The 24,063-nt window shown below is 46.1% G+C and overlaps 1 protein-coding gene across 6 annotated transcripts in view; it reads right to left on the bottom strand.

Moving 5' to 3' along the window:
* The window catches only part of ARHGAP29 (Rho GTPase activating protein 29), a 527,305-nt gene extending 506,391 nt beyond the window's left edge, over positions 1 to 20,914 (bottom strand). For 3 of the 6 annotated variants that reach the window (XM_069641212.1, XM_069641216.1, XM_069641217.1), the window contains exon 1: positions 20,731 to 20,914. The gene's annotated coding sequence lies outside the window, so the exon portion shown is untranslated. The remainder of the gene's footprint in view (positions 1 to 20,730) is intronic. The other 3 variants (XM_069641214.1, XM_069641213.1, XM_069641215.1) reach the window with 3 other exon arrangements.
* Between the last annotated feature and the right edge of the window lie 3,149 nt (positions 20,915 to 24,063).

The raw sequence follows: 24,063 nt of genomic DNA, 5'->3' as shown, positions 1-24,063 counted from the left end.
TGCATTTTCTAGATATAATTTTTTTCTAAGAAAAATGACATGTGTTACCTGAATCGACATTGATAAGAAAGTTTGGTCAGTTTAATACAGTTTGCATCTTTTTTTTTCACAGGTGGTACAGGCTGGTGGCCTATCGTTGCTTCACTTGGTGGCTTCACGGGAGGCTCGGACACCGCGTTCGGAGAGTAATACCTGCCTGTGCGGTACTTGCCATTAGACAACATTTCCCCAGTGACAGTGGACAATACCGCGGATATTCCCTCGATGTGCTGCAACCTCAACTTTACAATGTGTAATGTTTATTATTTATGTTTAATTAAAATCTAAAATAAAGCCCAACATATATTTTAACAATGGTTGTTTTGATTTTTTAAATGAATCTAGTGTATATTCTCCTGGGAGGGTGAGGTATTTATAAACTCACCCCCCTGCCTTCCATGTAGTAGATCCTGCAGCCATCCTCTTACATTCAGTTAGATGGCCTCTCCTTGGTGAGGCCCTGCGGCAAACGGGTCTTGTCTGCACGACCACCGCCCCGATCCACCCCCCGCCCTATCAAAGGCAGTTCGCACCAGGGTACTTGCGCTGCTGGCAAGTGGAGCTGTCAGGGAGCGATAAAGGCCAAGAGGTGCCAAAGACCATGTACACTTCAAAGTGGTCTATAGAGCATGGGTTGTTGTTCCCATGTCTACCTCCAGACCCCGTGTCTCCTGCCAAGCATCCCCCCTCACGCTGGACGCCCCCCTGCAATCCACATAAGTGTGTCTCCATTCACGAGTCTTCCTGTGTCTTGTCTGCACGACCACCGCCCCGATCCACCCCCCCGCCCTATCAAAGGCAGTTCGCACCAGGGTACTTGCGCTGCTGGCAAGTGGAGCTGTCAGGGAGCGATAAAGGCCAAGAGGTGCCAAAGACCATGTACACTTCAAAGTGGTCTATAGAGCATGGGTTGTTGTTCCCATGTCTACCTCCAGACCCCGTGTCTCCTGCCAAGCATCCCCCCTCACGCTGGACGCCCCCCTGCAATCCACATAAGTGTGTCTCCATTCACGAGTCTTCCTGTGTCTTGTCTGCACGACCACCGCCCCGATCCACCCCCCGCCCTATCAAAGGCAGTTCGCACCAGGGTACTTGCGCTGCTGGCAAGTGGAGCTGTCAGGGAGCGATAAAGGCCAAGAGGTGCCAAAGACCATGTACACTTCAAAGTGGTCTATAGAGCATGGGTTGTTGTTCCCATGTCTACCTCCAGACCCCGTGTCTCCTGCCAAGCATCCCCCCTCACGCTGGACGCCCCCCTGCAATCCGCATAATGCCACGACATATACACCTCATTCATTCACAAACACACCCCTGTTTCGAATTCTTTATAACCCACTTCATATTTCTAATGAGAACTTCTTTGCGCTTTGCTAGTCAACCCGTGAAGGTGCTGGTTATCTGCTCTTCGTCTCTGTGAACTTCCGTGACCACTTTGAGCAAACTCGTCAGTTTGCAACCTGTGAACTGCTCCCTGTTCTACGACAAGAAACTACTCTGATCCCTGCATCTAACTGTTTGTTCGTCAAGGTAAGTCCATGTACCATAATCATTTTCGTCCAATTTTTTAATTTATATCTATTTGCTAGTAGTCATCAAATTGCATCCATGTTTTCTTTTCGTTCACGACAGTACATGCAAGGAACTAGTCACATGTTCTGAGTTTAGTCAAATTACTTTTTCTATTTTTTGAAAGTTATTGAAATACTTATCCGCATGTGAATAACGTGTATAGTTCCAAGAACCAAAACGGACCTTGCATTGAACCTTTTATGTGTCATTTAATGTTTTAACACATTGGTATTCATAGAGAATTGTTGATCTTTACTTTTCAGAACTTTCCATAATGCCTGCCTGTTCCATTGGCGGTTGCCCTTCGAAGACCCATAACAAATCTGAAGGTACTATAATGCATGTTTTCCCTAAGACAATAGATCAGATAAGAGAATGGGTCCGATATTGCGGATATCCAGCCTCTGAGCTAGAAAGTAGAGTCCTAGAAGTCTTTGCGGACAAGAGGGGTGATCGATACCGCATCTGCAGCAGGCACTTTAGCCCAGACATGTACTCCACATCATTGCTAATAAAGAAGAAAACACCGCGAGCGAGGCGAAAATTGCTCTCAACCGCTATTCCCACTCTATTCGTCCACATCCCTCCACTGGTGAGTCAAGTTTACGTATTTATCTCTCGGCCTTGCGGTAGTGTGTAGCATTAGCTAACAATAATTTCCCCATTTATGTATCCACTCAATATGAAGGCGGAAGATTCTCCATCCGTGTCGTTATTGCAGTCATCGGCCACTTCAAGCGCCTATCGGGTAATCTTACTTAGCTATTCTGCCACTGACTTGTTTTAGGCATGTAAATCAATAGTTTTAATTTATCGTGTGATTATTTTACCTAATGGTACACCCTTGTACTCGTCCTCTAGTCTTTGTTTTCAGTTATAATTATTGTTATCCAAAATAATGCAAGTACTGTCTTTCAGGGAGATGCTGAGGAGTCCAACGTATTGACGACAACCGTTGATGTCACTCAGATGCTCGAGGTACGTTTCCGAACAGTTCCATCGATGGAGATCATCAGATCTTGCATTCTTGTAGCGTGATTGTTACACACAATGTTTCTTTCGTTTTTAGCCATTGATATGTCCTTCTGTCGTCGCCCTCCTATGTGTCTTCTTTTTTCAATATTGTGTTCATTACTAATGAAAGTCCTATGTTTCAGGGAGTCGATGGAGCATTAGTCCAAGAAGAAGGGGGAGCATGCAGTTACGGGTCGGCGCAACAGCTTGCAGAAGTGTGCACCGCAGTTACATCGTCCCTTGATGTTCTTATGCATTTCGAGGTATGGATACTGACAGATCAATCATGCGAGATCAAATGACGTGATTACATCCGCTATACTTCCTTCTTTATTAACGCAAGTACTATGTTTCAGGGAGCTGACGGAGCTTCTTCAACAAGAACATCACCCCTAGTAGTTGATGCAGATCTCTGGGTGGTGACACTTCCAACGATGGAGCAAATCGAATCATATTTAGATATCCATTATTTATTTTAGACAACTGATCATTTGTGCAGGTCTATTTAGATGAGCCGTTGACGCCTGCAGAAAGTTTATGTTCTTTTAAACAAAATAGAAAACCATACTAATGCAATTACTGTGTTTCAGGGAGTTGCTGAAGCGTCATCTTCAATAATATCATCAATGGAAGTCTATGCGGAGCCCGAGGTATGGATCTTGACAGTTCAATCTAACTAGATCAACAATGCGTGAACTATTGTCGTTTGAATGTTCTACACAATGCGTTCATTCGTGTTTTGCTATTGAGATGTACGTATGGGTATTGGTCCCCAAGTACATTTTGTGTTTTCAATATTATTATACATAATGAAAGTTCTATGTTTCAGGGAGTCGATGGAGCCTCAGTGAGTGATGGATGTGCTTATCATGAAAATATAGTCGTTGCAGCGCGAGAGGAAGTGGAGACATGCACACACGAGTCGGAGCAACAGCGTCCAGATGTTGAAGTTCGAGGCAAGAAAGTTTCAAAGAAAAGAAAGCAAAAGAAGGTTAGTGTCCTGTTCACTATATTATGTTGTCTTTCACTGTCAATAGTTCAATACTGTAAGTTGTGTTTAAACTGAACATCCCTTTTCTAATCTGTCCTCTAGTTTCGAGTGGGTGTAAGAACTAGATCTACACAGACAGTGAAGCGAACGAGAGATGTTGCTTGTCAAACCTTTTGGCAGGGACTTGAGACTGGAGATGCATCGTGCCAATGGGAAGAATATGAAGTGATTGACAACGGAGCTATACCACCACCAGCCATTGATAGTGAATGTCCTCCTGGTAGTTTGGATGCAGTCGGAGATCAATTCACAGAATCCACACCCGCAAAAAATAAGAGCACGCGAAAGTTGAAGACATTGTTTTTTTCTCCCATCTCCGGACAAGGAACAGATGTTGCAATGGAAGAGAATGAAGTGGACGACAATGAAACACCATCAATATCACTCAGCATAGCGGAAGACGATATCAGAGATTGTACCTTTCATGCGAATGACATGTCCTCAACGTTACAGGCCGAACCAGCTGGGATGCAGAGTGACAGTATAAGGAAAGAGGCCAAATTCATTGTATTCGATAGCTGTTTGATGGATATTATTATGATGATGAAATGTGGGCATTGGGTTGGTGGGGAAGTATGTGGGGAGCCATTGATTAATGTGAATCGTGCAATTCGAGGCACTAACCTTAAAATACATGCCACCTGTACACAATATCATCCGTTCGCATGGTCTGCACAACCCATGCTGGGGCAACTGCCAGCAGGCAATCTACTTTGTGCAGCGGCCGCACTTTTTAGTGGTTCAAGTTTTAAAAAGTTACAGTATTTCTTTCAGTTTGTGGGAATCCATTTCATTGCGAAAAAGTCAGTTCTACAAATACCAAACCGATTATCTATTTCCAGCCATCAGCGAAGCTTGGAGAATGGAAAAAATGTCAATGGAAAGTACATTCGCGGGCAAACGCTTCAGGCTAGCCGGTGATGGACAGTGCGACAGCCCAGGATTTTCAGCCAAGTACTGCACCTACCACTTTCAGGACATGGAAAGTAAGAAAATTGTGAGTTCGGTGGTCGTGCAGGTGTCACAAAGTACATCCTCAGTGGCCATGGAGAAAGTTGGCTTTGTAGCATCATTGCAAGAACTACAATCGCGGGGAATGGTGATCTACCTGATAGCCACGGACAGACACGTTTCAATTGCCAAGACAATGAGAGAAGAGTACAAAAATATAAATCACCAATTTGACGTATGGCATCTTGCAAAAACAATCAATAAAAAATTGTCGGCTGCAGGAAAAAAAAAAGATATGCAAGGTATTTCACAGTGGTCCAAGTCAATCAGCAACCATCTTTGGTGGAGCTCAAAAACATGTGAAGGGTCGTTGGAAATTCTACTGGAAAAATGGCGGTCAGTAATGTTGCACTGTAGCAACGTACATCGATGGTCGACAAATGAGCATTTCCACAAATGTGAACATGGCCATTTGTCCACAGAGGAGGCACGGAAGAAGAAGTGGTTGATTCCTTCATCACCCACTCACAAGGCCATTGAAAAGATTGTATTTGATAAAACTATAACAAGAGATTTGAGGGGACTCACGGAATTCTGCCACACAGGAGATTTGGAGGTGTTCCACAATATGTGCCTAAAGTACAGGCCCAAAAGATTGCATTTTGGCATGGAAGGCATGATAAATCGGACTCTTCTAGCGGTCTTGGCACATAACCATAATGTTGGCCGTCAACAAAGTAGGACGACCGGAACTTTAGGGACGCTTCGCTACAATAAGGCCTTCACTAAAAGAAGTAAACAATGGGTGATCAAACCAGTGTTTGAGGATATGCAATATGAGTTTATTGAGAGACTTATCGTAGATGTCCTCGATAGGCACATACATGGAGTGGTGAACGGACCTATGCAGGGGACAACTGCATTGCCACCCAACATTGCCTCTGTTCCATGTCCACCTAAAGCAGAGCTCATTGAGAAATACACATCACGGTTTAAATGATTGTAATTTGATTGTCTGTTCTCTCGAGTCTCCTCATGTTGCAGGCCCATTGCAATTAAACCAAACAGTAATATAAATCATTTTTACAAAAATTATAGAATGTTTCCGTATTACAAACACATGGCCGACCCATAGGGACAATAAAAAAAAAGGCACGCAGACAAGATGCCCTTACACTAACTGCAGCTAACTAGAAATGTGTGCTCGCTCAAAGTGAAGGTCAGCTGCTTTGATGTTTTGCTCGGGTGGCGGAACGGCCCACGACCCAGTATAAGGTTCTATTGTGATTTGACCTTGACAGGCCGGGACCATCCTGAAAGACTAAGAAAAGATAATGAATAAAATTTCAGAAACGAAACAATGAGCCACGTTCATTAGAAGAAGTAACGTCGGCAAAGAAGGAGTGGTGTTTCGGGTCTGCCCTACACAGAGACACAATGGAAAATGCAAATATAATGTAAGTAACTTTTGATGAGTTTATACCGCAATTTCATTACTATACAGTGGCTTTAAAGACGGGTTCAGTTGTACTTGTTCGTTCTATGTGGCATATTGTTTTCTACCGCGCACTATCTTGAGGAGAAACATCTGCTTTTACTGAAGCACCTCAAAACCTTCCTCTTTGCTTCTGCTTTCTCTCTCCCTCTCCCCTGCTACAACTGGTCCACTGTCTGCGACCTCGGTCCTGGGCCCTTCCACTCTCCACCTGCACTGCCTCCCTGTCAACCCCTGCACTGGGGGACTGTCTCAGTATCCTACAGCCCCCCCCTTCCCAGCACTTGTTCTGCACTTACCTTGCACTTGCCACCAGCTGGCCCTATTTATTTATTATTTTATGCTACTTACCTTGTACTCCACTCCCCCCCCTCCCTGCCTCGCCACGCCTTTAAACACTTGTGTACACCCAGTAGCGCTGTCCTCGCTATGATTTTAATAAGGATCTGATGGTGAGACTAATTTCATTTTTTATGTTTTTAGGTACATCATTCACTACTGTCTGTGTCACGAGTACCAGACACCGGCGGACGGCTTCTACAGCCGCCAGTTGCTTCTCCGCGTGAACAACGTTACCACCCTGACCATTTTATGGGACGATCGCCAAGTACAAGTATGCCCTTACGCGGTACTAACGGTTAGATGCAACATACCTACCGTTGTGGTGGCCTAGTGCCTCGTTGTTGGAACAGCCATGCGATTATCAGTGCGACCGAAGAGCTTATTTTTATCGTAAACCAACACCCTGTGTACTGCACACGAACATCGCTTCCCTCAAGACGAACTAATTTGGATCGAGAGCAAAGAAAAATGCAAATCGCTGAATATTCTCTAAACATTTGATGTCCAATAAATGTACTTTGCCAAATGTACAATCTTGCCGTTTGCTTTTAAACCACGGTTTCACATTCCGAATTGTGGCGCTGTATTGTGAGATGCTCTAAGACCCTGTGTACAGCAAAGGACCATCGCGTTCCTCAATACGAACTTTTTGGAACATGAGCAAATAAAAATGCAAATCGCTGAATATTCTCTAAACATTTGATGTCAAATAAATGTACTTTACCACATTTACAATCTTGCGGTTTGATTTCAAAGTACAGTTTCATATTCCGAATTGTGGTGCGCTGTATTGTGAGCTGATCTGTGTTGATTTCCGGGGTCTGTGTGGAGTCGCGTAGAAGACGCCTGGGCGCGTTTGCCTACGCAGCTCAGTCACGTCACGGATAGAGGCGGGGAATATGAATGTTTTGATAAAGTCTGTTTCAGGGGCGGGGGATTTGATTTAGTGCCGCAAAGGCAGGTGAGCCAGGTCGATGGGGCGAAATGATAGGATTATCACAAAATGGAGGCTGATTTCGAGTGCGATAATGGGCGAAAAGTCGGGTAAGGTCCATAGGAAAGTTTCCTACGATCTACCGATTTATGCTTACAAGCACATGGCCGACCCGTAGGGACAATAAAAAAAAAGTCCCGGAACTATCCTTTAACATTTAGCGTCACGCTTTTTTTTGTCCTTTTTTTTGTTATTTACCTTTTTAAAAAATGTATAATCTCTGCTACAGGAAATGACAACACCGATCTTTGAAAGGGTAAAAACAATGACAAAGCTACTTGGAATTCTCACTCCTGGCCTCGAGGAAAGCAAAGTCCTTAAATGTCTCTGGCGTGCCCAACTGGTTAGGCAAGCGTCATCTGAACGTGTATATTACAACCAGCACGACATAAACACGTGACACTGGAAACAGAGCAGAACAATTCCAAAAAGCATATATGCAGGGTTAACACCCAACGCAGACGTTATCAAGCACAGAGACCCCCCTCCCCAACTACTAAGCCAATCACTTCCAATCTGCAACCTACCTACCATATTGTTGTTGCTGGCCCGGTGGTCTCACGGGCCAGTCAGATTAGTGCTGTGGGCACACAGCAGAAGACTGGCACCCAGACTGGCTAGGTTGCGGCGTGGTCGCACGGCAGCGCGGTGGCCTTGCCATGATCACCCAGGCATACATTGGCGGGCCGTGGTCACAAGGGCCCGCTCCAGTTATTCCGTGGTCCCATGGAATTATTACACCGGGCACCCAAACAATGAGCCGGACACAGACACTGCATACATGGAGTCTGCCGCCGTATGCTGCATGTGACTGCACGAGGCTCCTTTTTGTTAGGAGCACATGAGAGTCATGACTCACAACCTTAAAGGGGACATCACCACACTAGTTTGCCAGAAAAGGGCCCCTACCTTCAGAAAATAGGACAATCACCCATAGTTCTACAAGGGGCATCATTTAGTGTGCGTTGAACTTGGGGGGAAAAGCAGACAAACCAAAGTCCGGGAGTTACTGACCTGTACAGGATATGACGGGCCAGAGGAGCTTCTAAATCGAGAGCGCAAAAACGGTTTGAAAACAAAACTGCAAAATAGTTACTTCAGGAAGAAAGGGATAGAGCTGGCCAAGCCTGGCGGGGCTCAGGCCAGCTAGAGCCCCACCTATGGTCCTGGCCTGACCCTGACCACTTCCCCCTGCCGTGCAGGCCAGTGCCTGCCAAAAGCAGGGGCAGGCAACAAGCCCCAGCAGGTGCTTACCTACGCCTTAGAAGAAAGAAAATGTCTTCCGGTCCAACTTCCTAGTGGTGCTGTGTGGCAGCAGCGAATTCCAAAAAGGTAAGTGAGCTCCTTTGTTTCTCCTCCCAGCAGAAGCGTTGCTAGGGGCCGAGGGGGCTATAGCCCAAGGTCTTTAGGTTGTAGCCCCAGATAGAAGCTCAGGGGTTACAACCAAAAAAGGCTAGCTAGCCCCCAGTCCCGACGGTCCCAAAATTAGCGTAGCCCCAGATCTTTTCCAGACCTAGCAACTACCCTGCCTCCCAGTATCCTTTGTACCCTTTTGTTGCCCCGAACCCCTTTAGCTGCCCCAGACCCAGTTTGCCCCTTTCCTTGTCACCCAGTCCAATTTAGCTCCTTTTGTTGATCCTCACTCCTTTAGTCCCTTTGCTGCCCCCAGGCCTGTTTAGCATTTTCTTGCCCCAGTCCATTTCAGCTCCTTTTCTTTCCACAGCCCCTTTTCTTGCCCCAGTCCATTTTAGCCCTTTATTCTTGTCGATTTAGCCCTTGTTCTTGCCCCCCTCAACCCCTTTAGCTCGTTGTCTTGCCCCATCCTCTTTTCTTGCACCCCAACCAGGCCCCCTGAACCCCTCTGTTTGGCGTGGCCTTTCCCAGGCCCCTCGCCTGTTGTCACGTGCCATTTCCCATGCTCGGCTCATGCTTGGCCCCAAGAGCCAGGCCAGACCCCAGGATAGGCCCTACCCATAAATTCCCCAGGCTCCCCAGCTCTAAAAAGGAATCGTACGTAGAGTGCAAACGAGGCTTCTGAATGTCGAGATGTGTTTCTGCAAAATTGAACTAACCAAAGAGCAGAGCGGGTTGATGCTAAAATTGGCAATTGTACCCCCAAAGCCTCCCGCCTATACACTGCCGCCCCAAACCACTTTCTCGTCATGGAGCTTTGATGCAGAGCATTGTGCTGATCCGGTTACAAATCAACAATAAGCAAACGTTGTCGGTCGGCTGGATGGACTTGGGACTTGATCAGATTCTGAGATTTGAACATATCAAGTCGCTGCTAGATGGGGAAACCTCCTGATGATTTTATATGGATAGCCATAGAGTGCCAAAATCAGAGCGCATCTGGGTCATCGTACAAGACACCCACTACCACCTCCTAAGAAAGATGGCATAGACTTTGCAGAATTCATCCAGCTGGACTTCACAGCACCTTTATGAGATAGAGGCAGGAGAAAAAAAATGCACCACCATGTTCGGAGCACCTTCTGTGCCCCCAACACCCAAGCTGACTGGTAGGGGATATTCCTACCACGCACCGGCCTACAACCACCGAAAAAGCCAACAGTGCTACAAGGCCAGACCAAAACATATGTGCTCAATACAAGTGCGTATGGCCATAGCATAACAGAAAGGATACGCCACGTAACAGGTTCATTGCCCCATAATAGGGCCTCATACAACCCTACAGATAACGGGTGTATCAGCTACTTTTACTCACTAAAAATAGGCAAATACTCCCAAAAATAGGGAATAAAAACACTCTAAAAACAAAAAATAGGAAAAAGACATGTGACCCTGCTTTTACCGACAAGGCACAGTGGGTATATGTTTGGACCAGTAGTGCAACGAGTACCACAGCAAGAAACTACTGTTATTACTGGTGAATTGAAAGTAAACCTGTATCTTTTAATGTGCACGAATAACTAGGTGGAAAGCAATAATTATTACAAAAAGATTTCCGTTTCAGTTAAAACGTATATTTACTTGCTTACAAAATACTCCCCAAAAAAATGAATTTCACTCCCAACTTTTAAAAATAGGGAGTAAAATACTGCCACTTCCAAATCTTATCTGGAGCACTGGACTCATACATACACACAACAAAATATCCATTCAACCATGTTGCAATTTCTCAGAAACGAAATACAAAACAAAAATACAAACTCGCGCTGCTGTCAAGCAGTATGTGTACATGCAGGAACCCGGGCGGCTAGTGGGGGGAACATTAATAGTAAAAAGTGCTGCATTGCATATTTTGAAGGAATGTCTTAGATAAGCGGAAAGAAAGCAAAAGATTGGCCTTTGCACGCCGAAGAGTCAATACACAGACGAAGCAGGTCACAAACCATCAAATAATATAGTTATCTACACACACAAATCTAGGATATCGGCGCTGTTCAACGAAGAACAAGGCGACCAGCATCTGCGTGCATCACAAGAACTAAAAATGCTTGGTTTTACTGCCGGTCAAAACATGTAAGCAAGCGTACAGCAGCAACAAGCGCCAAAAGTGACCAGGAGCAGTGCAAGCAACAGAAGAGGACAGTGCTGCTCAGCAGTGCGGCTTCCTGACTCTACTTGCAGTCGACTGAACTCCCTGTGCAATGGGCGATGCCAGTGCTTCACCCACCAGCCATGGCTCCTCCTCACACCGAACACATTTTAGGCTGTGGCTTCAACTCCCACCAGCTCATTGAGATGACAGATGCACTCACTGCCTATGGCCGGATGGGAGATTTAGAAATACCAATGAACATAATTGGTTATGGCTAGCAGGCAAGTCAAATAATAAAAATTGCCAAAACACCACATCCTAATCAAACTGAATCTCAGACAATGAGTGCAGGTGCTCAGAAAAGTGTGCCAGGGTTGAGCCCTGGCAAACACTCTCAGAAATTAAGGCACCGGGTGATGCCCAACAGCGGGACACTCGAGTGCATTATCCTGGTGCCATCAACAAGCCCGAAAAAACAGAGGAAATCAGAGGATCCCGGCATCTCCCAGTGCCTGGCGTGAATGGGGCTCACTGGGGATTGAGGGGTCTGCATTTCACTCGAGTGCTGTTTGCATGTCTTGAGGACATGGACAGCGCAAATACCCGGGGGTGACCAGGGAGGGCAATGCAGGCTCTACACCTTGGAGAGTGGGTCTTACAATACAATAATGCTTTATTGACATGACTAAGAATACAACGAGAATTGCCAAATAAGGGATGCGTGTGGACATTGTTTAAAAACAGAAGGGTGGCAGCCGACTAGTGTTAGCTCCCCTGCATTGCACTAAACCCCAGTCTTGGGTCTGCTGGTTATGTTTCTGTGCCTATTTGAGTTGAGACACACTGCCAAGACGTGTGCCACTTTCTCCACCATCTCAGTTTTCAGCCGAAGAAAACTGCATTTCCCATTTGTCTTCTAGAGGTGGGAGGTCGGATTGGCATTTCGAAGTCTCCAAGTTGCACCTTCTCGCGTCTTCTCCGTTGGTGCAATAAACGAGGAAGTGGTTTAGAGTGCACAGGTTTGGCCACCACAACACGGCACACGAGGCCGCCTCCACTTCCTAAGAGTGCAAAAAGGAGAAGCCAACTCATGAAGCAACACAGTGTCAGGACGTGCAAGACCAGACAGCAAAGTGATATGCTGCGAGCAATGCAGCAAAAGCCAAGTCTGGTATTAGCTTAAAATTGTGCCGTAGTTACCCTGGCAACAGGGACGTCATTTCACCAAAATGCCTGGGGTAGCTGAAGTGACATCACACAACTTGATATCGCACGACCCTTGACCTCTGATGACATCACAGAAAGTGATGTCATTTGACACCACCCTGAAGTGACATCACAGGAAGCGATGGAACACGACCCTTCACCCCTTGACAAAACTGGATGGTTACGATATCACTAGAATGCGATATACATTTCATACAAGAATGGATCACCATATCTTTATCATTAATATCAGTGTGGACAGACCCATATTACCAAATTACTGTGAACGCAATCAGACGTCCAAAGCCAAATGATAATGATGTGTTATTATACAGCAGTTACACTTAAGAGCTTCATATAGAACAAATATACATACAATATCACCCAACCTGTGTTGGTACTCATTGATTGACTTCAGAAGGATGAAAGACTGAGTTGAGGTGTTTAAGAACAGACTAAATCAGTGGCTCACCCCCTGTGGCCGAAATAAACTTTTAATTAGTCAAGTAATTATTGTATAGAATTCCAGAAAGACAAATAGTTATCCCCATTCTTTGTTATTTAGGGTCAATAATCAAATTGTTACACGTGTGGAACCCCCCGCCCCCCGTTTTAAGAGGCCTAAACAAGAAAACAAGAAAGCCAGGCACTCCAGAAACAAAAAGCCACATGTTGCTGGCTAGAGCCCAGGAGCTCACATTTTTGAAAATGTTTAAAAATAAAACAAAATGTTTTAGGGGTAGCACGGAAGACCACAGTGGTAGCAAGGGAGACCTCAGGGGTAGCAACTGCGACTCCTGGGGACACCCAAATCACATCCCTGTCCGGCAACGTTTTCAAGGCCAGACTACTGGCTACAAAACATCCTCAAACCACCAACAAGAAAAGTAATTTGCCGAAAGTACGACTTGTCTATGAATGCAAAACATAACGTCAATATTTACTCTACAACCTTGGGTCTCCTTGTCGTTTCTTGCTTCTGCTTATATATATATATATATATTCTCGGCAGTGGTAAGGGCTTTCTGCTGTTTTCAATGTATTCCATTCCATTTCTTGAACTGCTTGGTAGTGCCCCTCCCATACTCCGGGGAAGGCTGAGATATATGGTCTGGATTTCCTGGTTATATTGTGTTCAGGGCTTTAAGTGGACTGGGGCTAGCAAGGGCAGAGCCCCGGCAGTCTCCAAAAACTGCTCCCAACCCGGTACGCTGTCAAGCTCCCTCAATAATAAGGACTTGACTGCAATTTCTCCTGGGCAGTGAGGGCAGCTTGTATTCACACTTCGTGTTTGTGTGCAACTGATTTACGAGCTGCGTGCCTTCAGAAAACTGAACAATTGTCCTATGCTGACGAACAGCCTGTGCATGAATGTGGAAGCGTCCAAAAATTGTATATGGGTTGTGGTTCGCAGACATGTCATTATTAGAGTGTGGTGTGACAGCTGAAAGGTGCACCAAACCCAGCCTGCAATCCTGCAATACATGCTCAGAAGGGCCATGCTTGAATTACCATCACAGTCATATTTGTCAATTCTGTCATTCTTATGTTCCCAAAAAGCACTTTTATGCAAAGCAGCAAGACTCCCACATTCAGGGCCAGCAGACGGGTCACCCAGGTACCAAAGTACACCAGAAACAGTGTTTTTTAGGTTAGCCCATTAGGTGGCGCTGAAAGCGCTACCTTTAAGGCGAAACTATTGTCATTAAAATAAGAGCTTTAACATGAGATCTTCAAATATGGACTTTGAATAAGGGTCTCCAATGCTTTTCCAATGGAGATGACATTAGAGGAGGGATACACAGTTATTACGTTATAGAATCCCTCCCATTCCCTACACCTAGCCATGCTAATCCCTATGGCTAATCCCACCCATCTCGGAACTCTGAGCTCTTCCATGGAGGCAGCCATCTTGGATGACTGTATCCAAGGAAGCCCTCTGGAAAGAAGCGGAAACTAGCAGCCATGTTTTAATAGGAAAGATACCATGCATCTCCCAAAATAAATCATGGGAGTATAATCTTTTTTAAAAAGCTAAAGTAATTTCGACAGCAGTAATTATTTGTCCTTACTGCGTTTCATTTCCATATATATATATATTTTTTTTTTAAAAATATAGCTAGGGCTGTTGCTCGTCCCTTTCAAATCAGTTTTAATATGTATCTTACAATATAAAATCGGCAAGGTTGTGATACATGTCATGTAGTGCTCCAACCCTTATAGGCTAAATGATTGTCTCTGTACGCTGAGAAGGGTCATGCAGATGCTTACTCTGCATATTTCCGCAATCCGACTGATTGTGCTCGGTTTCACACAAATTGTCTGGCTCACCCCACTTCTAATTTTGTCCTTTGATGCAATCCCTTTACATCGTTTTCCTTTCCCGCTGCTTTTAAACCAAGTATTCAAATAAGAAATGTGCAATAAGACAAGAAACCACACAGTGCTCATGCCGGAGAGGATCTCAGAGTCTTTAGCCACGAGATCCTCTTCGACATGAGCACTGTCCTCTGTACGTTTGCACGATTTTGCTTGCATTCAGGATTTCTAGAACCCGGCTTCAGGCATGTGCAGCGTTGCCGACAGCGGGAGCTAGAAATCCGAAGTGCAAGCAAAATCCTGAAAACACACAGAGGACAGTGCTCACGTAAGCAAAGTCCTATAAGTGTTCACAGAATTTTGTTCGCACTTCAGATTTCTAGCTCCCCGCTGCCAGGAACATGGTGCATGCCGGCAGCAGGGAGCTAGAAATCTGAAGTGCAGGCAAAAAACACTCAAAAAGAGTGTTCACAGGTTTTGAGTACTGTCCTCTGTGTTTTTATAGGATTTTGTACACAAATCCTCTTGTAAACTGAAATGACACATGTATAAATACTTAAGTGAACCAAAAATAGTATGAAAGTAACTTTGTTTTCCCTATTTGGAAAAGAAGAATACAAGTATATGAATGCAAATTGATGTCAGCCTAAAGAACTCGTTTAGGCAGCTTTTCAGTCAAGTCATAAAGACACAAAGAAAACTGTGGCAATTCTATCTGTTGGTAACCAGTAAAGGCCCGATTAGAAAAATGTACGTCCAATGGGAAAATCAACATCAATGCTTCCAGAATACATTAAATTAACTTCTTGTAGAAGTGCCTTCTTGCCGCTTGGGAACTTTCATTTAAATATTCCACCTGCATGAGAAATGGGAAACAAGCATTTCTGTTGGTTTAGGGCAATTTTGACCTTGTTGGGTGGCTCCTCTTCTAAGCAAGTGAATCTGTCGGCGATGGTGGCTTTCCACCTGTTCTGAAATGCAAAGACCACATAACAGAGATGCAAGTGTGGCTGGTGAGTAGTGCAGGTAGGGCAGGGCAGCCCCCAGAACATGTTTGCAAGTTATGCTTGATTTCGTGCATCATTGATTAGCCACCTCCTTGACTGGAAAATAATCAATCAATCCACTACTTGTACAGTGCTCTTTCACCAAAGGCATCATGGCAACCGAGAAGTGAAGGGAATCACAAACAGGGAACTAAGTTTACCGGAAAAGAAATGTTTTACGGCTTTGTTTGAAGAGTAGAAAGTCCACGGTGTTCCTTAGATGGAGGGGCAAGAAGTTCCAAAGTTTAGGCCACCCAACTGCTCTTTCCTATATTTAGGTACATGCAGAAAAGCTGCGTTTGAAGATCTCGGGGGACGGGCTGGAGTATATCTTTGCAGTTTCTCCTGAATGGCCACACATCCTTTGCCATTCAGCTCCCAGTGCATAATGCACAAGGCTTTAAATTTGACCCTGGCTTCGACTGGCAGCCAATGAAGAGATTTTTGGGCCCTCTTTACTCCTGCTACAGCTGGGATATGTGTAACCAAGCACACCGCTGCGTTTTGTAGCACTTGCAAGCACTAAATGAGAAAGGATGGTTGTGTCAAATATATAGCATTACAATAATCGATACTTCCATTTACACATGCTGCCACCATCTGTGCATGGAATTTATCCAAACAAAGGGAAGAACTTTCTTCAACTGTTTCGAGTTCAACAAACACTGATCCGCATTCTGTGATAATACAGTTTAAATGTTCATCTTCCCCTCGCCACCCGGAAGGCTAGGTGTGTTTGCACCTCCACCCCCTACGCCGCAGGTGACTCTGGGAACCCAATGAAGACATGAGGTTGAACTCTTGTTGAACTCTCCTCCAATACCCTCCACAAGCAGGACAGTAGAACAGAATGGCAGTAAATATGCGGGCTCAGCTCCCAGAAAGTATTTTCGGGTCAACCAAAAAGTGGGTACTTGACCATTCTGTGATGAAGCTAGGTTTCATACCAGTTACCTGAACTAACAAACTGTGGTGAGATTTGCACGTCTTCCAATGCCCCCCAATCTTATTGGCTTGCTTGTGTAGCAGTGGTCTCCTGTGTAGCGCTTATCTGGAAAGGACACTCTTAGAAGGCGCTACATGCATCTTGTTTTCTCCTTGGCAGGAGAACAATCAGGGTCTCAGGGTTGCTTTGGTTCCAGTCCGCAGGCATTGCTGGCCAATCTGGAGGCTTGCCAGCATTTTAGGCTCATATCCAACCCACTTAACACCAGGACAGGAATGCCCCACACTATCTGTGCACCTTCACTGCTGCTCCATGGCTGCACCCCGATAGGTGGACATACACAGATTAAGGACAACAAACATTGGACATTTTTAAGTGCAGGTAGGCAGTACGGCCAGCTCCGCTTAGGATGTGACCATGATGGGTGAAGTGCTTGAGTGGAGGCAGAAGAAGTGAAGGGCAGAGGCAGGTTAGAGGCGAGGGAAAAATGTTAGCTTTGCTATTTAGGATAGATGGCTGGGTTGAGCGAATGCTGAATGAGCACAGAACAAAATCTATAGGTTACACGTTTGAATCCCATTGATGTGGAATCAGAATTTCACCCATCTGTGATCGACCAGAATTAGGATAATCAAGTTTTGGGATTTTTTTTTCTTTTTAGTATTGCAGAGCTGAAACCTATGTTTTTCTTGCAGGTGCAGCAGCTTTGGTTGCTGGCTTATCCTGCAGCCAAGCAGAGGCGAGAACTGATTACTTGAAGTTACGGACGCTTCCATTTTGGTGCATCTCTTCGGATTGTGCGAGTATCAGAGGTTTGAGATGACACAAAGCTTGTGGGTGCCTGGTTATTTGCCCACCCATTGATTGACCATGTGTATAAAGTATTAGGCATTTCGCAGGCACTGCTTTAGATGCCCACAAAACCCCAAACGTTTGGCATTGTTAATGCTTGTTTGTTGTTTTATTGTATATAGTTTAAAAAAAAAACTTTACAATTCATGATCAGATGAACAAAGCATGCATAAGGTCATTAGAAAACAAGTGCTCATATAAAAAAGTACTTATGTATAAAAAAAACATCAATATGACCACATAAAAACATGACACACTTGAGCACAGTTAAAACCGACAACATCACTGTAGTATACCCAGGTTAATAATCTACAGGTCTGTTCTTCTTAAAACACACAAACCACCCTAATAGGAATTAGTGTGCCGTCACTTCCCCAACGTTCCCAACTTGAGTGAATTAAATCCAGCTACTCCAATTCCCGTTCTTTACAACGACAATGCAGGGCACTCTAACAGATGTTTCGCTTTTTCAATAATATTTACATTTTTAGTAAATCGACAACTGGCATGTCCAATACAGTGGGTTTGTAGAGGGGCCGAGCTGCTTCCAGGCATGAGACTCCAGTTCCTTCGTGTCCCTGGCGAGCCGACGCTGCCACCTCCCAACCCCCTCCGATAAACTCCCCAACCCACCTCTGCACCAACCCAGCAGTCAGGGCACAGCAGGTGCAGCATACACAACTCTTTGTTAAGGAGAGCATTTAAATGGCTCAGTATTTATTAGAGATTACTCTTTCGAGTAACCACCTATGTTTTCTTCACATCCAATTACAATGCGTCACACACAAAAGTTGGGGAGGTGGTTTTCCCTGATGCTGGTCCTGTGCTGATTTTGTTAACATTGAGAGTCCTGTGAAATGTTAACTCTCACTGCCTCGAGGCCTCATCGATAAATATCCTACAGTGGAGGCACATTGCCTTGCCAGCACCACAGCCAAACCATGCTCGATGTCTATGATCACTACATGACACATCCATAAAATATGCTATTCAGCTGAAATTTTTAAAAATATGAAATGCATTGATTGGAGATTAGACAGACAAAATAATCATCTGTAGCTCCTGAATTACAATAATATTCTTTAATGGTGGTGCTGACTCCTGCCAGCCATTCTTTTGCAGGGCTCATCACGGTGAAGATCCCTGCATCCCTTACATAACAAAAAGGGATGCCTAGTGGGGACAGCGCCACGTGTTTACCGCCTTAATGGTAGCGCTGCCATCACCAGGCATTGCCATCACCTGGCATTCCTTTGACTAAGAGGTGGAGCGATCACCCTAATGAATGCCTAGTGTGGGCAGATCCAAGGCTTACGGATGAAATGGAGGGGCTGCTGCAAGCGGAGGCTTTTTTTCCTAAAGCCTGAAGCTCCTGCAAACTGGTATGTATTATTGTGTACAATGGCAAATTTCAATTTCTAAAGCTTCAGGCTTTAGAGAAAAAAAGCTTTCAGCAGCCTCACCCTTTCTTGCATAATGGTGGCACCAGCCCACGGGAACCTCTTGGTTAAAGGGATGCCTTGCAGGTGTCACCACCACCATTATGGCGAAATGGCAGTTTTTCTAAAGCCTGAAGCTCTCGCTCTAGTGGCCTCGTGGGCTGGGAGTGCCAGGGGGACAGTAGGGAGCCCCGCCCCCCAATCGGGGGCTTTTGGAGAAAGAGCTAAACGCTACTCAAGAGTCTTTCTGCTGTCCAGCGCCAGAGAGCTTTTAAGAATTCACTCATGACTAAGACACCATCAATGACAATTCGGTGGGCTTAAAACCACACGCGTAAAACAGCTCATCGTCTACTAAACAAAACAAACGCACAATACTGCATGAATCTATTATTGCCATTGCTAGCAATCCGCAGCTAGGACTAAACACAACAGCCTGGCAAAGCGCAACCTTCCGGCCAATGCCCCACTACAACCTGCCCGAACCCAGGCAGAGACGCATCATGGGAGCTCCGCGAAAGTGTGTATGCAGGCAGCAGGGGATGTGGGGGCGGCGCCCCTCGATCTGAATATCTGGCATTCCTGAGCCCCTTTCAATAGCCTGGGTGCGACCAGACGCCAGATCGCAAGTCGCCGGGATCATTTACATACAATCCATGGCAGGGCCAGCCGCACAAGAACAGGGAGAGCTGCGGGGAGGGTAAAGAGGGGGCTATCAGTTAAGAGGGGCGCACCAGACAGCATGGGAGGGGTGAGGGGAGCGGTCGAACACGTGTCTTGTGCCGGATAATAAAATGCATACAATCTCAGTCTGAATAGTTTGGTGAAGGACTCGCGATGTTTTGTCAAAGTGTGAATTCTTCAACCTTGTGTAACTTTAATCCCCACAAAATGTATGTCAGCATGCCAATGGAAGTCAATTGCATGAACCCGTGCATCCCTCTTCTTGCTGCCAACCCTCCCACGTGAGGTTTATCACACGCGGTGGAGGGGTTGTGGAAAACAGTCTGGTGCGGGCACCCGAGCGAGCAGCCAGGGGCCACACATGGAAAGGGGGCAATGTTCAAGCCGGCGCGGAGAGCAGAAGCAGCCAGAGAGCGCGCGGGGGAGGCACCATTGCAGACAGACAGAGATGCCCAGGCAATACGACCTCGGCCGCAGTCTGCCCCCGCAAGCCGGTTTACTACCAACGACCACCGGGCGCCCCCGATCACGATGCGAAACAGCCGCTGACAGCAGATAAAAGACTCTGCCGAGACATGCCCATTTTGATCCAGGAGGCGCTGCGCCGTCTCCAGCTTTACCCCGGGCCCACAGTACTATAACTTCCTCAAAATAAATGCACTTAGATCATGATAATGTTGCTCAAATACAAAAACACACGCAGATGTATAGCCCACACAAATCAGCAGTACACGACTATTGTGAAATGCAAATGTAGAAATAAGTTATTGTACATTTAGTTTCCAATCTTGTAAACTCGTAAATAAGGTTTACAATAGTTTTCCCCCAAAAAAATATTGCATCAGACATTGTCAATTAAATCACCCGAAACCTACAGACTCACTTTACCTTCTGAAGAAAGCAACACCATCTTATGTCGCCCCAAGATGACCCCCCTATAAACAACATTTAAATTGCAGCCATCACTGCGTACCCACTATGGAATAAACCAGCAGTCACTGCACCACGTACACCGACATACCCCATGCACACCACCTCCCCCAAGTGCCCACAACAAGAACGTAATGCACACGCACCGCAAAACGACACACACCACCCATTACAAGATATCAGCAGCCACGGCACTACACCAAGCACCTAAATGCAACCTGCCACGGGGAAATCAAATTCCACTGCACCCCTCCACGAACGTCCCTAAACCCCCTTAAAATGAATAACATGGGAAGCTATGCCCGAGCACTGCACGCAGGCTCACTCTCGGGACAAATCACTGTTTACCCGCGAGCCTCACCGCCGGCCTGTCCGCGCTTCTCCGCTACCTGAACAGCCAGTCCGCCGCGTACCATGCCCCGTTGCCTCCGCGCCGTTTACCCTGGATCCTCCTCACCAACTCTGTAACCGGAATACAACCGCTGCCTGTGCTGGAGCCGCACTCTCTGCCAGCCTGTGCACCCCGCCCCCCGCGCGCGCGCGCGCCTCCTCGCTAGGCCCGAGGGGTGGCGCGCGCTCCCCCTGCGACCCACGTGCTCCCCCCGCGCCCTCCCTCTGCACTGAAAACACACACACACACACGCGCACCTCCCGCCAGCTCTGGGGAGCTCGAGTGCTCACTGGGCTTCCCCATTGGAGCTCTGAGAGAGGTGGAGTGGTTTGTGGAATAGGAGTGGTTTGGCGAATAGCGGGAGGGCCGACTTTGGCCCTTCACGACGGTTGACAGGCAGGGCCGCTGCTCCGCCTGCTACTAAACAAAATGCTTCCGCGTGCCCCAAACGCTTTGACTAGTGCGTCATGGGGCTAGATAGACTGACCAACCTTGCCCAGAGCCTGGCTAAGCTCACGTTTAATATGCCCCGAGGATGAACCGCACATACTCTGATCAGCTAGAACTTTTAAAAAGTATTACGAAATCCTAGCCATAGCGTCTAATACCAGCCGAACTTGTCAAATCAGTGAGATGTTATTAGAAAAATCACATAGAGCATAATCGTACAAAAGAAGTGGCCGAATTATACAGAAACAAAACGGTAGAGCATGCTAATATGTATTTTAGGTCATTCGGCATAACATCAGGTGGCCTTGCTTGCATTCAGGGTGTATATTGCAAATAGAACTCTCTGTCTCGCTATACATGTATTTTAGGTCATTCGGCATAACATCAGGTGGCCTTGCTTGCATTCAGGGTGTATATTGCAAATAGAACTCTCTGTCTCGCTGTACATAAACAATTAAATCAGTGAGTAAACCATCATTTTGTAAATACATTACTCGTGAGAAACGGGTAGAGATGCAAATAGCAGCAATGTCGTTTCCTGGCTGCTTTATATACAATTGAAGATCTCTTTGGGAACATAAGAATGACAAATGATTTTTATATTTGACAAATATGTCTGTAATAGTGTTTCAAGCGCAAAACCTTTGCATGTATTGATCACTGGGCTTGGTGTTCATTCCATTTGTCACAACACTCGCTCTAACAGTAAAATGTCTGCAAAATACGACCCTTACCTAATCAGAGGCTGTTCAAGTGCATCAGTGGCTGCAGTGCTGGAAATGGAAAAAAAATGGGGGAAGTGGAGTTTGAGGGGGCGGTGCCCGAGGAGGCAGGGTTTAGGGGGGCAGAGCTGGCAGTTGACCTCTGATCAAAGGAAATGTCCAAACTAATAGTTTAAAACGGCGCTATTTCTTTCATGCTGCTTCTTTTTCAAACTATACATCAATTCCATTTTAAACCACTTCCTAGCAGGGGTATTTATTTATTCATGCAATGTTTGTCGGATACGTGTATATTTATTTATTTATGCAATGTTTGTCGGATGGTAGCCGATAAACATTGCATAAATAAATAAATAATCCGGGTCGAGGCTGAGGACCGGGTCGTGGCTGAGGACTGTAACTTCGTCTTGTGACCCCTTGCACGGGGTCACCAGAGGAAGTTACAGTTTGCTCAGGGGTGCTTTTTTTCCCCCCCAGCGCTGACTCTGCCCGGATACTGAGATCCGGCTACACATATGGTGAGCGAGGCAACGGATCTATGTGATCACTGCACATTTATTACTGCACATCCCAAAATGTCAACTTTCTTTTGTTTTAGCTGATTTCACCGTATATGTATGCAGAGGGATACCGCCCGCAGCTCTCCATACCTTCTACATTTAATAAATAACCCATCCCTCACATATATATGTGGTGAAATCGGGCTTAAAAATTCTACTTTTTGGGATGAGCAGTGATGGGATGTGCAGTGGTGTAGTAACACTGAGGCAACAATGCACTCAGCTAGCGCAATGCGGCAGCGAACAGGTTCAATCAAATGAGCAGTTCGAGTTTGAAAAGCTTGGTGAGTGCCAAAGGCAGCTCAGGAAGGTTCTGCTGGTTTGAAAGTGTGTGAACACGGCTCAATGACAGTTTGACTGGTTCCATGTGAGGAAGTAGAGGGCTCTGTGCTGTCTTTGCTCTCTGGTTGCTGTGAGTCCCTGTCACCTTGGGTGGCTCTCACCTGGACATCGCTGTCGCTGGAAGATGCTTCGGAACTTGAGTTTTCGGCAGAGACTTCTTCAGGGCCACCCTTCTTTTTGAAGAGGTAGGATCTGTTCTTGGAACTCACCACCTTGGTTGGACCGAAGAAACAGTACCAACAAGAATGGCATCCTCCCTGCCCAGCCCAAGGAGGGGAAAAAGCCCAAAGGCACAAAAAACCCCAGGTAGGTATTCTGGTGAGACTGGCGTATCCAGGAGATAAAGGGAGGTCTGGTTTAGTTGTTAAGAGCATACAATGGAGAAGTCCAATGAAGCAGCAGAGTAACCAGGAGGATTCGATTTCTGTAGCAGCAAAGAATGGGTAGACCTTAAGATTACAGATAAAGGAGAAATTGGCAACAGAACTAGCAGGTTGCTAACAGGAAATGGCAATACTCGCAGAGAGGAGAAGGAGCGAGTAGGAGTGGAGAAGGAAAGACCAAAGAAAAGGTAGGCTTGACACGAGTAAGAGAGTAAGCCCGGAAGGCTATCAGAAAATTGAGCGTGGCCCAATGTAAACAGCGGAGCTCGAGGGAAAAGGGAGAGGACCTGCTGAATGACGGGAGAACAAGAGGACCAGGTAGCGAGAACGGAAATGAGAGCGGGAGAGAGAGAGAGAAGAGCGGGAGAGAGAGAGAGATAGATATGGGGGAGCAAGGAACATGGCAAAGCTTACCAGCAACCAAGAAAAAGGAGGAGCACCAAAAACCAAGGCTGGAAAAAAGGAAGAGAGTATCGGTGAGTGGTGGAATGCGAGGCGGGACTCGCAGCCAGCAAAGAGAGGAAATAAACAGATGGTTGGAACTGAAGAGAGCGGAGAATCCAAGGGTTTCAAAAGGCAAAAGCAAAAAGTCACAGGACAATGAACAAGCGTTCAGGAGTGGAGCGAAATTACAACTAGAGTTGCAACGCACCGGTGGGCGGGGCTAGAAGGTATTTATGGGTAGCGAGCCAGAAAGACTAGAATGCTGCAGAAAAGACATGGCGGCTCATCAATGGCGGATCCTCCACCTAGACCAAAGCTTGCAGGAGTCATTCCTCATGACAGTATGCCTCCCTCGCAGGGGCGCCGCCCGAATTTGCCCGGATGGAGGG

Source organism: Ambystoma mexicanum, chromosome 1q (assembly GCF_040938575.1).
Source record: "Ambystoma mexicanum isolate Mex_15411 chromosome 1q, UKY_AmexF1_1, whole genome shotgun sequence".
In the NCBI taxonomy this organism is placed as follows: domain Eukaryota; kingdom Metazoa; phylum Chordata; class Amphibia; order Caudata; family Ambystomatidae; genus Ambystoma; species Ambystoma mexicanum.
Note: the sequence above shows the minus strand (reverse complement) of the source record. Positions and strands in the feature narration are given on the sequence as shown.